Raw genomic sequence first — 12,197 nt, 5'->3', positions numbered from 1 at the left:
ACTTGATTTTTCAATCTTCTTAAATTATTGATACTTGTTTTGTGGCATGTAATTTATCCTGGAAAATTTTTCAATATGTAATTGGAAAAAAAGTGTATTCTGCTTTTTGGGGATGGAATTTTTGGTATATATCTATTAAGTGCATCCTTTCTAATGTGTCATTTAAGGCCATTGTTTCCTTATTGATTTTTATGTTTAATCTATCCACTGATATAATTCAGGTGGAAAAGTCACCTACTGTTATTGTATTATTATCAGTTTCTGCCTTTATTACTGTTAATATTTGCTTTATGTATTTAGGTGCTTCTGTATTGGGTGTATAGATATTTGCAACTGTTATATCTTCTTGTTGAATTATATGACAACCTTTTGTGTCTCTTACTAGTCTTAAAGTTTATTTTGTCGCAGATATGAAAAGCTACCCCAGCTTTCTTTATCTTTTCATTTGCATGAAATATTTTTTTTCTAGCCCTTCACTTTATGCATTGTTTTTCTAATGTTAAATGTGTTTTCTTATAGTTCATAAACTTCCTTTAGATGTTCTGAATTTTTTGTCTAATGTTCCATAGATCTCCCTTTTTTTAGGGTCAGTTATTGGAGTCTCATTGGTACTATCAAAGTTACCTTATTTTTCATTTTCTTTGATTTCTTATATTGATATCCATGCATTTGAGCAATTGCACTCCTCTTCCAGTCTTTACAGGTTTGCTTTGGCAAAGACAGTTTTTCACAAATCAGGTCAATTTGGGTTTCTGGGTGTGTCTGCTGGTAATGTCCTTGGACCTGATAATGTATGTGTTTTTTTGTTTTTTGTTTTTTTTGACAAGGCTACTGTTTGAGCTCTGACAACTAGGGACTATATGTTTTGCCACTGGCTGTGAACAGTTAGATAGGACTGTTGGCTTGGTTCCCTACCCAACTGAGGCTATATGATGGGCTCTGTGGTGGTCTGGATTCTCTAGTCAGGCTTACTAGATGGTTGGAACTATATTCAGTAGGAGATGGACCTGTGAATTAGCTTCTGTGCTCTGTTAGGGCATCAGAACAGGACCCCCAATGTGTAAACCTCATTGTTCGGGGGAGCTGAATTAGGCCTGAGTGTGCCCTGAATTCCCTGGTCAGGTGAGGCCATTGGTTTTGCTGTGTAGATTATGGAAGCCACAGGCTGTGCCCTCCACTCAAGTGCTACTACATGTAGTGCTGTTGAATGGGCTTGCAGCTTCCCATGTGCTCTGGTTAGGTTCCCTGTTCAGATGTGGAATAGGGCAGCTCTGCACCCCAATGAGGTCCCTGGTTAGAGTGCACCATGACTTGGTTCTTCAGATAAGCAAAACCTCCAGTTGGGACTACTACTTGGGTATTGCAAGTATAAATTTGGTCTACCAAGATTCATGTGCTGGTTGTTGCAAGCCTCTCCCCTTCTGAGATACAATCAGATTCCCAGTAGTTGAGCCCTACAGATTGTCCTCAACCCTGTGGTATGAGATCAAAGTAAGGGCTCCTACAAAGCAGCCCACGATGCTGGGGTGGGGGTGTGTGCTAGGTTCTCTTCTCCCACTAGAAGACCTGGAGCTCTTTGCCCTGGAGACCTCTCCATGAAGTTCTGGATTGACATAGTAGAGGAGCAATGTGGTCAAATGTAGCTGCATTTCTTACCCTTATAATTGTCTGTCTTGGTCTCTGTGGTGCAGGGAGGGTGCTTCAGTCACCTTATGTTCTCAGATTCTCCCAGTGGTGTATTGTTCTTGAGTAGTTGTTAGCTGTTTTCCTTGTGTTAAGGAGCAAAGTCAGGAACAACCTATGTCACCATATTAGTGGCATTACTCCCTTCATAAAACCTATTTTACAACTCTGTGAATGTAAGATAACAGATAATAAAGCAAAATGATTCTTATTTATATAAGTTTATTGACTTCCCTTCATCTCCCCCAACCTCCCTCTGCCACCCAAAAAAAAAAAAAAAACCCGTTTGCCTTCATGTCCATAATCATTTCAATATTCTCAATGCATAAATGTGTATGTTTCAGAGATTATTTTTGAAATTATGTAGAAATGAAGACCCCCAAGTGAGAAAAAATAGAGGTTATCTATTTAAACTTTGCTATATCATGGTAGGCAGCCTCCATGACTCGGTTTTGGTAGACTAAAAGCCAAGCAGGATATTCAGGAAGTTTTATAGTGAAAAAAGGGAAGAATGGAGGTTGTTGGCAGTGGGAAAACAGAGGTGGACTAACTTAAATTGGGGTTTCTTTTGTGATTGGTTTAGGTGGAATTTTTGACTATCTTGGGTTGGCCTTGAGTTGGAAGTGGGGACAAAATTTAGGGAAGTTGGCAGTCATTGATCAAGTTCTGGCTGGTCTGAGACTGTGATTTGGCTTTCCAGACTGCTGCAAATGTTATGAATGACATTTCTACTGTCATATATGGCCAGCCATTGTTTGCATCTTCAGTTTCTAGTACTGCCTTTTAGTTATTCTCTTACTTGAGAGAGGTTAACCAATTTAGGGAAAGCTATATATGTAGATCTTTACCAGAGAGGGATTCTTTAGTTACCTCCCTAGTCACTGTATTGCAAGTTCTTCTTGACCTTTATGTTGTTGTGTAAACATGGTGATTATCTAATGAGAGCAGCTGTGCTGAAGTAGTTAAGAATGAATAGAATGCAACAGACCAACATCATTAGCACTGATAAGGTCCCTTCCAATAAGGTTCCAGAGCAAATTATTTATCATGCCTTTCTTAGTCTATGAGTTGTTGAAGATAATAAAAAAGCTGCTTAGGAAGATACTGTGGGAAGGCAATCCTAACCTTTTGGTGATAATCTTTTGCAGTATTTTGCTATGTCAGTGTGGAGCAGGACAGAGTCCAGTAATGAAGATGAAATTCCTAAATTCATGGGAATTCTAGTTACCAATTTATAATCAGAAATTTTTTAAGGTGTATGAAAAGCTTTACTTTTATTTTACACTTCTCTGCACTTTTTGATATTTTTAAATAAAGTACATTACAGAGCATATATAGATGATGTGGGGTAGCCTTATTTTTTAAAACTTTTTACACATTTCTGGAAATTTCTTTTTTTTTCCTCTCAAGTTTTTCTTTAAATTCTAGTTAGTTAACAAAATAGTGTAATATTGGTTTCAGGAGTACAATTAAGTGATTCATTGCTTGCATATAACACTCAGAAAATTGATATAGTGCTTATATAGCCATAAGTGGCAGTACCTTGGTCAAGAGAACCAAAAGTTTCTAAAATTGTGCTAGTTTTAAATTAAAGATGTCATTATTTCTTTCTCCTTTTTAAAGATTGTGGATGGTAAAGACACAGTACTTTTTGAATATACAAGAATAATATCCTTAGGTTTTGTGCCTTGGCCATTTGATAGAAAAATTGATATTCCCCAGGCTGAAAATACAAAATCAAGCATCATTTCTGTGACTGTAAGAGCTATAGCTTTTCAGCAAGGAAGTACTTTAGTCCATCCCCAAAATAGACCCACAATCACTAAACCATATTCAAGTTTCAGAGAAGATAAAGCTGGATAAAATCCACATAGCTGCGTTCAAGGGGAAGACTCAAGATTCTGATTCCTGGCCATGACCTCCTTTTGCAATTTTTTGAGGATTATATTTTTGACAGTTGATCCACAACTTAAAAATAACCTCATATTTTAAACAATATTTCTCCACAAATGTAGATTTAACAAACACAATGTGTCTATGCCATGATGAGTAGTTTCATGAAGAAATCTATTTAATCAACTGTTACCTCTAGGTAACTATTTTGAGTATCATATTTACTTTTTCCATTCTTCCATCTCAAAATAAGGGGGTAAATGTTGATACTTTTAATGGCCTCCTTGAATCCCTCCACAGATTTATCCTCTGAGGGTTTAGATAGCATCATAACCTTGGTTAGGGCTGCTTGTTTGGCATAATGCTCTGCTAGCCATTTACCTTAGTTTTTATACTCTTTTTGCAGGGGCCTCAACCCTCATAATAGCCATTTCTATAGGAAGTTGGAGTGTATCTAAAAGTTTCTGTTGGCCAATTTTGAGAGTTCTAGCAATGATGAAAACCTTCTTTTGTTTCCAAAACACCCAGAGTCATTTATTACTCTAAAAACACATATACTATCTGAGTGTATGATTATTCTGATTGTTTTTGGCTACTTGACAAGCTCTAGTAATTGCAATAATTTCTGTCATTGGGACTGATTTTACTTTCGGTGCAGGACTGTGGCCTAAAGATGGCTTTCAATCAGTGATAGCACATTCTGCTTGATAAACTCCAGTTTTAGTTTTGAAATATCCATTAATAAGTAATATTAGGTCAGGGTTTTTAATGGTAGTCTCTAATAAATCTGAGCAAGGTAGTGAAAGTTTCCTATTTAAGGTTGTATAAAGTCTGCTTTCTTCTGGTAGGTACAAGAAGGTGGTGGGGTTCACGGTGCTACAGTGGTAAATATTTTTTTTTTCAACGTTTCTTTATTTTTGGGACAGAGAGAGACAGAGCATGAACGGGGGAGGGGCAGAGAGAGAGGGAGACACAGAATCGGAAACAGGCTCCAGGCTCTGAGCCATCAGCCCAGAGCCCGACGCGGGGCTTGAACTCACGGACCGCGAGATCGTGACCTGGCTGAAGTCGGACGCTTAACCGACTGCGCCACCCAGGCGCCCCATACAGTGGTAAATATTGATGTAAGCAAGCAAAAAAGAGAAACTTGGAAGAGGTTAATCAACTAGCTGAAAAGTATTGTGTGTTCCCAATTATCAGTGATGTCTGTACTGCATGGAACCATCAGATTCAATGGGAGACCTAAACCTAGTTCAGAAATACCAACAAAATTTTCAGTGGCACTATTTCCCTAAGACAAGGTGGATAAGACTTGGCAACCAAGTAAAGAGTAAGGACGTAGTAAACAATTTTTATTTTAAAATACTTTAATTTTGTAAACATGAAACTGCTCTAAAAAATAAGTGGAAGGTACAAAGATTTTCCACATAACCTCTGCTCCCTCTCATGCAGTCTCTGCCATTATAAACATCAATTACCAGAATGGTACATGTTTACCCAGGATGAACTTAAATTGACATCATAATCACCCCAAGTCCAAGCCCACCTTGGAGTTTATTCATGTTGTTGTGAATTTGTTGGATGAATGTAAAATGACATATTTATCATTATAGTATCTAACAGAATATTTTCATTGCCTCCGAATTTCTCTATGCTCTGCCTATTTCATTTTCCCGCCACCATTACACTGGGAAACCATTTGTCTTTTTGCCATCTCCAGAATATCATATAGTTGGGATCATATAGCATATAGCCTTTTCAGCTTGGTAAGATGGCCATATAGCATATAGCCTTTTCACTTAGTAAGATGTACTTAAGATTTTCTCATGTCTTTTCCTAACTTCATAACTCATTTCTCTGTAGTGCTGAAGAATATTTCATTATATGGTTGTACCTAGTTTATTTATCCATGCACTTACTGAAGGATGTTGTCATTGATTCCAAGTTTTGGCATTATGAGTAAAGCTTTTATACAGGCTGTGTAGATTTTTGTGTAGATAAGTTTTCAATTCCCTTGGGTAAATACCAAGGAGAGTGATTGCTTTTATGGTAAGAGTATGTTTAGTTTTGTGAGGAACTACCAAATTCTTTCCAAAGGGGGTTTCTCATTTTGCATTCCCACCAGCAAGGTCTGAAAGCTCCTGACATTGCCAGCACTTGACATTGTCAGTCTTCCAGATTTTGGTTATTCTAAGAGGTGTATAGTGGTATCCAGTCATTTCAATTTGCATTTCTATTGTTCAATGACGTGGAATATCTTCCTATAAGATATTTGATATATGTATATCTTCTATGGTAAAGTGTCTCTAAAAATATTTTGCGTAATTTTTAATTGAGTTGTTTATTGTTGAATTTTAAGAGTTCTTGGTATATACTGGATAACAGTCCTTTATCAGATGTGTCTTTTAAAAATAATTTCTCCCAGTCTATGACTAGTCTTTTCATATAACAGAAGTTTTTAATTTTAGCTTATCAATTATTTCTTTCATGGGTTGATTTCTACTATGTTATCTTCCAGGGGTTTTACTGTTGGGCATTTTAATTTAGGTCTACTTTGAATTAATTTTTGTGAACGATAAAAGGTCCACATCTAGTTGTTTTATTGTTGTGCTGTTTGTTTTTGCATTGGATATCCAGTTGTTCAAGCCTCATTTGTTGAAGAAACTATGTTTTTCCTTGTATTTCTTTTGCTTCTTTGTCAAATATAAGTTCACTATATTTCTAAGGGTCTATTTCTGAGCTTTCTATTCTGTTCCATTGATTTATTTATCTATTCTTTCACCAATACCAAATTGACTTGATTACCACAGCTTTAGAGTAAATTTTGACTTTGGGTAGTGTCATTCTCCCAACTTAGTTCTTCACTTTCAAAATTATATTGGCTATTCTGAGTCTGTTGCCTTTCCATATAAACTTCAGGATCAGTTTGTTGATATCCATAACATAATTTTCTGAGATTTGATTGGGATTGCATCAAATCTATATAGATGAAGGTGAGAAGAATTGATATCTGACTCTTAAGTCCTCTTAGCCACACCTATGGAATATTTCTCATTTAGTTTTTCTTTGATTTCATTAATCAGGGTTTTATGGTTTCCTTTACGTAGGTCTTGTACATATTTCTATAGATTTATACCTAATATTTAATTGTGGTGGGTACTAATGTAAATTGTATTTTTTATTTCAAATTCCACTTGTTAATTACTGGTATATAGGAAAGCAATTGACTTTTGTATATTAATTTTTTATACTAAAACCTTGTTACAACCATTAATTTGTTCCAGGAGCTTTTTGATTGATTCTCTTGGATTTTCTACATAGATGATAAAGTCTTCTATGAACAAATAAAGTGCTATATCTTCAGTTTTAGGAGGCCTGTTTTTGTTGGGCTATTTACTCCCAGTTCAATACTTTGGTTTTGTTATTGGTTGCCATTTGTTGGTGATTGGTCCTTATCGTTGATGGAATCAGACCATTCCTTTCATCCACTTTTGCTCTCTTTTCTGTTTCTGTTTCGTGTTATGTTGTCTAAAAGTGCTGCTTGTCATAAAAAGAAGAACCACAGAATAGAACATAGGTACAGGTCCCATCAACCTATTGTTTGAGCTTCTTTCACAGACTGGTGAATATGAGGTTTTCACTGGACTGGCATCCATTTCTACAAACTTTACTGTGGGTCATCAATAAAATGATGAGATTCTCCTTCTATTTTGATTACCTTGTCCAAAGAGCTTGGCTTTTATACAGAGAGAGCATTTTCTCTGGTTTTCCCTCACCAAGAGAAACTTTTAGTCTATGTTTTCAGAGGTGGTTGACCATCAGGTTGAGTGCCCACAGTGACACTGACCCAATAGTCCAGAACAACATGGCACAAAGGGCTATTATGGTACTGCAGCTGGTCAGAGGTTGGATTCCATCTCAGTGAGCAGTGCAGGTCCTATCTTAGTGGAACTCCCAGGAAAACTGTGGGAATTAACAAAGGCCACACAAATTAGAACAGAGACTATTTATTCAGAGCTTGTTAAATTAAAGGGAGTCAGTCATCATCACTTACACTTGGCAGAGACTCAAAGGCAGTAAGGTGAGTGGGAAAGCTTTATAGAAGGAAAGACTTCAGTTGTGCCTAGCAGTGGGTTGTTGGCGTAAAACTGCAGGTGGGATATTTGGCTCTTTCTAGTTGGTCATGAGTTGGAAGTAGAAGTAAAAATTAGGGAAGCTGGCAGGCATTGACAAATACCAAACCTTCTGGGCTGATGGAGGTTGTGATTTGGCTTCTTAGACTGGTTGATGCAGAGGTTTGGGGTCATAGTATCACTGTCATGTATGATATGGCCATTGTCCATTTGTATAATCAGTCTCTCAATTATAACATCCATGTGTTTCCCTCATGACTTAAAATCTTAAACTTGTTTTAATATTTGTATGAGAATCATGACTTTACTTTTCAATAATTATCCTTTAATAATACACTTTCCAGGGGTGCCTGGGTGGTTCAGTCAGTTAAGTGTCTAACTTCGGCTCAGGTCATGATCTAGCACTCTGTGAGATTGAACCCTGCATTGGGCTCTGTGCTAACAGCTCAGAGCCTGGAGCCTGCTTCAGATTCTCAAATATTCTTTAAAAATTAAAATAAATACACTTGCCAAAATATAACTTCTATGTCTCCCCAGGTTCAGTCAGGATCTTCTGTAATGAACACTCTATCTTTCTGCTCCAGGGCTTAAAAATCTTTGATATCTCCTACTGCCTATAGTATAAAATTGAAACATGTTATCCTATTATCCAAAAGTTTTCTGAGATTCAACTCTTTCCTTTCTCTCCAGTGTCATTTTTTGACACACATCCCTGCTTGCTCCCTCTGTGACCAAGTGAATTATTTGCCAATACTCTTGGAGTGTTTGCTACCTCCAAAATTTTATGGATGTTCAAATATTCTTTTTTCCTAGAATGTTTTCCTCCTCCTTCTACACAATCAATTTTGCCTTTTTTTTTTCTAAGAATAAAACTATTCTGACCTCTACTCCCAGGTAGAATTAACCATGTTCCAATTTGTATATTTTACATGTCAATACATCTGCCAAGACAACCAACAGTTCATAGCAGGTTTTCTTTTTCATATCTGCCTCTAAGATCTCCGTAAAGGACCAAAGTCTGTGTCTTAGTGACTTCCAGTGTGAGGCACAAGATAGAAATTAAGTCATTGATTGCTGAAGGAACAAATGAAGGAAGAAACTCTTGTTCATAGTACAACACATCATAGCAAGAATTAAATTAATTAGATATCTTCCTAAGCACTGACTAGAAATAACTGCACTAATAAAAATAGAACATTTTGTTGGAAGAAAGGGGCTGGAGAACCAGAGGAAAAAAATAATTAAGACTGGAAAGCAAGAGAGGAATTTTGAAGAGGGGAGTGAAATGTTAAGATAAAAAGATGAAAGCAAAAACAGAAAACAAAACAGGTTATACTTTAGCATTTTTATAATATCCCAACCTTTTAATATAATCAAAAAGGTGTCTGGCTGTCTTTCATATCATACTGGCGACGGAACATTTCCTCTTCTGTATTGATATATCCTTCATGATTATCATCTCTTGGTCAAAAACTTCCAACAGTTTATTTTATATTCTGTTTGTGAGAATACTATCATTCAGTTCCATTGTGTTTCTGGAAGTATCCAGCCAAATGCCTCATCTCAAACTTTACCTGAATTCTACCTAATTTTTACCTTTTTCTATAACTGGATGAGCTATTGGTAAGGCTTGTTTACTTCTTTTGTGAACAACTCTTCTGTGTTATCCTAGCTATTCTTTTTTTAAACCAGAAAGGCCATTCGGCAGTTAACAGAATAGCCTTTTATTATGCCTTTACATATAGCCCTTAGTTCTGTGAATAGTTTTTAATGTAGTTAAAGCTACAGTGTCAATCAATATTTTATTATTATTATTAATGTTTGTTATTTATTTTGAGAGATAGAGCATGAGTGGGGGAGGGGCAGAGAGTGAGGGAAAGAGAATCCCAAGCAGGCTCTGGGCTGTCAGTGCACAGCCCTATTTGAGGTTCTATCTCATGAACTGTGAGATCATGACCTGAGCTGAAATCAAGAGTCATACTCTCAATGAACTGAATTAACTGAAACTCAATTAACTGAAACTGATAAAGAAGTGGAACAATAGCTATAATTTCCAGCATATAACTAGCAAAGTATTTCATGAAGTAATTGACTATAGTTCTCAGTTTTCATATCAGTCTTCCTTATGAAACTTTACCATAAAAAGTAAAAAAAAAAAAAAAAAAATCTCTTTAATTTTGCCAACTATTCTTTTTCATTTCACATAACCAATCTGAATTGTTGGGTTTTAGAAAAAATTATATTTAAAATTAAATATGGCCTGTAAACATATAGGCCACACCACCAGATAGTGGTAAAACAGTATAGTAATTAACTTCTTAGGGGGTCTCTTTATTACCTGGGTGAGTTAAGTTTCTTTTGTTCTAAGTATCAGAAACCAACCTGAAAGCTTAAAAAGAAATGACAAAACGGTGCAGGCATAGATCTTGAAATTCAGTGTCAGACATTTAACTAGTCATGAGGAAGAACTGAAAATGGGTAATTGAAAAGCTGGTGGGACCCCTGGAAATATACTCTGTGCCCCTCTTTACTCGTTTCTAGATTTCTACTATATCTACACAGAGTGACTTCCACTTTGTAGTACGCACAGCTAAATCTACTTACTAATGAATTCTGAGTTTACATGTCACAGACTCAGGTACATGAAAATGCTTGATTCTCTCTTGGCCCTGCTTCAACCGGGAGCATTCTGGAGAAGCATAAGCCCAGGTGCCCGTCCCTGGTTCTGTCAACTGTGACTGTGGGTTGTGGTCACTGTGAACAAATACGGCTGCTAGGAAGCTGTGTTTGTTAAATCGAAGGGGTGGTTAGAGAGGCTAATTAAGGAAGGTATTGGAGACATGGCAGACACGCAAAAAGGTGTGTACTATGCCCACCCCTTTTCAACCTATCCAAAGACTTTCATGTTTTATTTTAGGTGTTTTAATATTAACATGATGTAAGATAGAAGTGGACATATTTCATCCTTTTTTTTCCTAACAGTTTTATTTGGTTAAATTACAATGTTGTCCTGAATACTCCAGAGGATCCAAATACTGACAGGATCTCATTGCTTCTCTTTATCTAGATTATATCTACTTTAGAAACATACTTGAGAAACATAACATATGTATAATATATATAAGTATAAAAGTTTGTTAGGCATCACAGAAAAGACTAGAAATACCTTCTAACTTTCATTGCTCTTCTTTCTGGGTGTTCTTGAACCTTTTTATCTCCCTCTTTGTCTTGAATAATGGAATTATTGAGCTGGGTGTGAGGTGAAGATTCCATCTATGTCTTTAGGTTTTTTATTCTGTAGAACACCAACGTGGAGGCCTTATTCTTCACAGATGTTTCTTTGAGGAAATTGCACATGTAATTCCATCTTGGTGTCAACATCCTACAAGACACAAAATGTCACATCCACACAACCAAAAGTCTTTCAGAGTGGCAATAATTCTCCCTTTTCCTTTTGTATATTTAATAGTAAAGAAGGTAGTGTTTTGAGATGAAGACACATTTGGAGGAAGATCCAGATCTCAACTTGCTAAAAAGAAAAGTGGACTTCCCACAAATATTTAGACATTGAAATGTACCACTGGGCACTGGGTATCTGGGCAACTGAGTCTATCTACCCAAATATTCTCCTCTTTCATTTAATGCATATTTGATGGATCCATCACTATTTTATCTTAGGGCTTCTGGTCACAAGAAAACAGGGTTCTTCTGAAGACCTCATTAGAGCAATGGTAATGAGGGTATGATGGACAATGTACTAATAAATCCCATATAACATGTCATCTCACCTGTAAATATCTCAGCAACATTTGGTGTGGATTTGGTTTGGCTATTATGCCACTTCCAAATGCACACATGTGACCACATTTTCTCATTTTTGCTACACCTCTTGGTGATATTGAGTCTTAGATAAGCTGGGGTTTGGACTACAGATCTGAGGGTGGATAGGGATTTTTCTAATTCATGTACTCATTCAACAAATATTTGTCAAGCTCCTTTCACATGCCAAGCACCATTTAACATGATGGTGAAAATACTGGGAATAGAACAGACAAGACTCTTCTTTTGTGAACAAGTACACAAATAGCATAATCTCAGGGACTGTTAGTTTCCATGAAGAAGACAAAAACAGGATAATGTGATAAAGAGTAGAGAAGTGGTTCTCTAGATACAGAGACCCTGAGAGGAGGCAATAATATGGGAGCTGAGACTAAGTGAAAAGAAACTAGCCAAGCAAAGATCTTTGAGAAAGCAGACAGAGGCATGAGCAAGTAAAAAGTTTCTGAGAACAAATTTTACATGCTGGAGAACAAAAAGCTGGCCATGAAACTAGCACTTAAGAAGTTGGAGAGGAGCAGGGATCAGGTCATGTAGGGCCCTGGGATGATGATGAGGCAAGAACACTACAGGGACTAGTTGACAAAAAGAAAGGAAAGAAAGAGAAAGAAAATTCCTATCTAGTTTTGATACACTACTATACAACCGAGA

This window comes from Leopardus geoffroyi, chromosome C2, assembly GCF_018350155.1.
Source record: "Leopardus geoffroyi isolate Oge1 chromosome C2, O.geoffroyi_Oge1_pat1.0, whole genome shotgun sequence".
NCBI classification, from domain to species: Eukaryota; Metazoa; Chordata; class Mammalia; order Carnivora; family Felidae; genus Leopardus; species Leopardus geoffroyi.
The sequence above is the reverse complement of the archived record's forward strand: the minus strand, read 5'-3'. Positions refer to the sequence as shown.